Source organism: Megascapheus bottae, chromosome 6 (assembly GCF_031878675.1).
Source record: "Megascapheus bottae isolate mThoBot1 chromosome 6, mThoBot2.hap1, whole genome shotgun sequence".
NCBI lineage: Eukaryota > Metazoa > Chordata > Mammalia > Rodentia > Geomyidae > Megascapheus > Megascapheus bottae.
The window spans coordinates 62161612-62166756 of NC_143514.1; positions in this window are offsets into that span (position 1 = coordinate 62161612).

The window sequence follows — 5145 nt, forward strand, 5'->3', positions numbered from 1 at the left end:
CCCGGGCTGGGCCTGGCCTCTCCGCTGGCGCGTACCAAGTGCGACGCGGGGGACGCCGCCCCCGCCGCGCTCCGGAGCCGCCTCCTGCGGGCCCGCCCCGAGCCCCCGGACCCCGCCCTCGGCCGCGGCGCCCGCACCCGCCCGACACCCCTTCCGAGGCCGCCGCCGAGGGCCGGCCGCGGCTCCCCGGGCTGCCGGCCGACGCGCTCCCCCCCGCGGCCGCGCGTTGGTACGTCCCGCGCGCGAGCAGACTATGTAGGGAGCTCTCGGGTGACTCACCCGCCACTGGACTGGGGGAACGGGGTCGGGAGCCCCCCCTCCTCCAGTCCACTCTGGAGCTGGGGACTCTGGCTTGGGGGGTGGAGAGGGCATCGGCGCGTCTCAATCCGCTGCCAAACCCGTCTGCCACCGAATCGGCCCTGCGGGGAGGCATCAGGAGGCAGGAGGGAGGGTCGCACGGAGATTCCCTCCGTGGGCTGGGCCTTCTCTAGGGATGGCGGGGAAGGCCGCCCTTCCTCCGGCATCCTAGGGTTGGTGTCTTCCTGCTCCCGTGGGGGGTAATTACAGCCCTGCATGGCTGCTTTACCAAAGTCTCTAATCTTCTGGGTCCCTCCCAACTCCAAACTGGGTGGTCCGGGCTCTGAATCCCCTCCACCCCTTCACAAGAACCCCTCCCCAATCTCCCCAGAGAGATTTTCTTCTCCGATGATGGGAGTGGGGCTAGCGAGCCTCTCCTGGTTCCCTTCCCCCGAACTATCCCCTGCTTCCTCCATTCCCCCTGGTGCCAGCTGAGGTGAGGGCCTCCAGCCAAGTCAGGCCCAGCGTGGGGCAGAGGGGGAGCTTGCTGGAAGGTGGATCGATGGTGGTGCTGCTGCTGCTGCTGCTGCGGCTGCAGGGACTGGCTAGAGAGGAAGGAGGAGGGACAGCTGGGCTCTGCCCACCCTGGCCCTGTCCTTTGTCCTTCAGAAGGTCAGTTCTGCAATTCTTCATTGTCCAGAGATTAGGTCCCCTCCTCAGACTGTCCCCCTGTTCTTGCCCCCCTTTCCCACCAGAATCTCCTTCCTTTGAATAGCTCCCCAGAGAACAGCCATCTGAAGGGGGAGGACCAAGAGCAAGGGTCTCAGACAACCAGGGAGCAGCCTGTCCCGGAGACCCTCTCAGGAGGATTTGGGAAGGGTGATGATACAAAGATGATGCTAGATACTAAAGCTGTACCCTTAAGCTAGTGACAACTTTTCTTAAATCCAGTTTGTCTACCAGTAAAATCAAGAAAACAGTGCTATGAGGCATTATGGGGTCACTGTATAGCCTAAATAGGATAATGCTGACAGAGTGCATTGCACAGAGCCTGGCATGGGAGAAGTGTGAATAAATGCGATGTTAATGATACTTTGATGATGAACAGGTTTCAAATGCAAAGGTGTATGGGGATGGAAAGGTGATGACAACATTTGCTGGTCATCTCCTCTGTGGATGGAGTCTATGACTGCCCTTTGTGAGGTCAGAGGCCTCAGGGTCTGCATCCTCCAGAACTGAATGGAGGCCCACCCTGAACTGGAAGGCAGAGGGTAGTCTCTGGACAATTCAGAAAGGAAACTCAATAAGGAAAAAGCCTCTGCAATGGTTCCTTTTCCACCTCTCATTTTAGGGATAAAGATGGATAAGTGAGAAAGGTGAAACAACCATTCCGCCAGAGCTCAGGACTAGTGGAGGGGCAACTGGTAGCTAAAGATGAAAAATAGAGAGTTGAGCATGGGAGCACATAGCTGAGTCTCTGCTACTGGGGAGATAGAGGTAGGAAGATAAAGAGTCTGAGGCAAGTCTGGGCAAAATCATAAGTTCTTATCTGAGAAACAAAATTAAAGCAAAGTGACTGGGGTATGGCCAAGTGGTAGACGTTTGATCATCAAACAGGAACAAACAGGAAATTGCATATACACACATATGTACATATAGAGGCACAATACACATACATGCATACACATATATAAAATGAAATGGTTTATATAGGATGACTTAAATGCCACTTGCAGAAGTAGATTCTGCTAGGGAGCTACTGAACCAAGGGGAAGAGTTTCTTCAGTAGGGAAAGACTTTAGAACTGGAGTGTGTGTGTGTGTGTGTGTGTGTGTGTGTGTGTGCGCGCGCGCGCGCACGCGCGCGTGCATGCGCTGGTACTCAGGCTTGAATTCAGGGCCCAGACCCTGTCCCTTAGCTTTTTCTGCTGCAGGGTAGCACCCTAACACTTGAGCCACACCTCTACTTCTAGCCTTTTTTTTGGTCTGTCTTGAAACTTGAACTCTGGGCCTGGGCGTTGTCCCTGAGCTCTTCAGCTCAAGGCTATCCCTTGAGACATAGCATCACTTCCAGTTTTCTGGTGGTTAATTGGAGATAAGAGTCTCATGGACTTTGGTGCCCCGGCTAGCTTTGAACCAAAATCCTCAAATCTCAAGTCTCCTGAGTAGCTAGGATTATAGGTGTGAGCCACCGTGCCAGGCTTTACTTCTAGCCCTTTGAAGGCAAGAGTCACAAGGATTTTCCTGCCCCAGCTAGCTTCAAACTGTGATCTCAGATCTCAATCTCTTGAGTAGGGAGGAATACACGCCTGACCCATTGGGGCTGGCTTAGACCTGGAACTTTTTGATTGCATCTAATTATCTGTGACTGACTTCAGGAAGCTCCCTGAGTAGAGACAGCTTATAATATTGGAGCACATGTTTTCAGCCTAATCAGTTTTGCCCCTTTTACCCCTGAGACATTTGTCAACCAAAGTTTAATGGCATTTTGTCTGTCATGATTGGGGGTGCTACTAGCTTATAATTAATGGAAGTCAAGGGCGCTGCTTAGCATCCTATAAGACACAGTAACCGCCTCCTTCCCCCCCCCCTCCAATTATCAGGCATAGTTTGAGGAAGACTTCCTTTCCAGATCAATTCCTACACTCTGGAAAGATGCTGGTGGTGGAAACTCGTGGGATAGCTGGGAGTGAGACAACTGGAAGGACAAGTATCCTAGCCAGGCCCAGTTCCTGAAGGCTTCCTGTGCAGCTGACAGGCCCACAGGGAGCCTGGGGATGGCTTTGGGCAAACTATGAGAGTACAACTGCCTGGGGAGGAGGGGGGTTGACATAGTTGGAATGGACAGAGTAGGCTTCTCTCCTCTCCCCTCCCCCACTGACCAAGCCCACAGCAACTTGGGAGGTTTGACATTGGTGTCTTTGAATCCAGAGCTAGATAACAGAGCTAGATAACACTGCCTGCACTTCCATGGTCCATGTTCCAAAGAAGGTGCAAATGGGCCACTGCAATATCTTGGAGTAAACCACCAACAGGATGCCTCTGCCCAGCGTTCGAAAAATCTGACATCTCTTGGGACCGGGAGTTTGTCCCTAGTGGTAGAGTGCTTGCCTAGCATGCACAAAGCCCTGGGTTTGATTCCTCAGTACCACTATACATAGAAAAAGCCGGAAATGGCGTTGCAGCTCAAGTGATAGAGCCCTGAAAAAGCCCAAGGACAGTGTTAAGCCCTGAGCTCAAGTCTTGGCACACACACACACACACACACACACACACACACACACACACACAAATAAATAAAAATCTGACATGTCCTCTGTGGCCCCAGGGCAATCTCCTGCTCTTCTATAGAAACAAGCTCACCAAGAAGATGAGGAAGGTCCCAGCCAGGAGATCAGACACAGCTCTGACCATCCCCCTCCCTCCCTATACCCAGGAAAGTTAGCCTACTACAAGGGACATTTACATTTCACAGCTTTCTAAGTTTGGTGGGACAGGACCCAGGATGAACCTGATGGAGTGCAAAAGGAAATCATGGGAAGATTTGACTCCCCGATCACAATCTCAGGATGGAGGCCCTGGGTACGGCTTCCCTACACAAGAAGTAGGAAGTAGGAGGAGCCTAATGGGAACAGCAAGAAGAACAGAGGTCAGATACTCATTCCTACCCCACTCCCAGTCAGGAACCAGAAGAAAGAGGCTCTGTCCTCCGGGAGCATGGCCTAGGGGTAGAGTGCTTGCCTAGCATGTACCAATCCCTAGGTACGATTCCTCAGTAGCACTTACACAGAAAAAAGCTGGAAGTGGTGCTGTGGCTCCAGTGCTAGCCTTGAGAAAGCCCAAAGGACAGTGCTCAGGCCCTGAATTCAAGCCCCAGGAATGGCAAACAGAAAAAGAAAAAGGTCTTAACCCAGATTAGCTCTTTAGCCTCTAGGGCCCTCTGACCCAAGGTGGAAAGGCCTCCAGGGCAGTGGTAACACCGGCTACCTCTTTCCCTCTAGCTCTAGGGAGGAGGAAGGACTGAGGAGGAATAGAGTGTGATGAGGAATTCAAATCAGGACTATACAGGGTGGACCCTTTGAGTGCCTTGTCTAGGGTCCCTAATAAGGACAAGAAGTTGACCCTGCTGTGTTTTTATCCTGTGGCAGAGGCAGAAAATGGGGAGGTGTGACTGATGGTCTCGACTGTCTTGATCCCTAGAAGTGGTGGGAATGCTTGGAGCCATCCTCACAAGAACTATGTAAGAAGTGTGTGTGCATGCGCAAGCTTTTGTGCACAAGAGGATCAAACCCAGGAACTCGCCCTTATAAAGTATGAACTCTACTCTCCAGCCATATACGCCCCCAAAACATGGTTTCAGTATAAGAGGAAGAACCTATATAGATCAACAGATGGACTGCACCCCTACTCCTAATTCCTAATTAGTCCTGAATTAAGTCTCAAGAGTCCCAAAGAGAAAGCTATGCCAAGAGAGGAAGAATCTCGAGGGCCAGGCGGGGAGAAGCTCCACCTCTAGTCAATCCAGAGCCGCCCAGCCTGACAACATGCTGGGTGGAGCCCGCTGTGGCTGGCCATGACTGTGACTCAGGTTTCTGTGGGCAGCCAAGGCAGCCCGAGGGGAGGAGCCCAGGCCAACAGACAGGCTGGCCAACTGCAGCTTTCACCTCAGCTGTCCCCTTTCCTGGGAATGTAGGAGGAGACTGGCCTTGCGAGACCAGCGGACCCCTGCTTTCCTCCATCCCCCTCCACTACCCCTCCTATTTCTTCCAAGAGCCCTACCTCCCCTGAAGACATGACACAAGTGGGAGAATCAGGGATCACTGACTCTAGGGAGGCCCCAGAAAGTCTA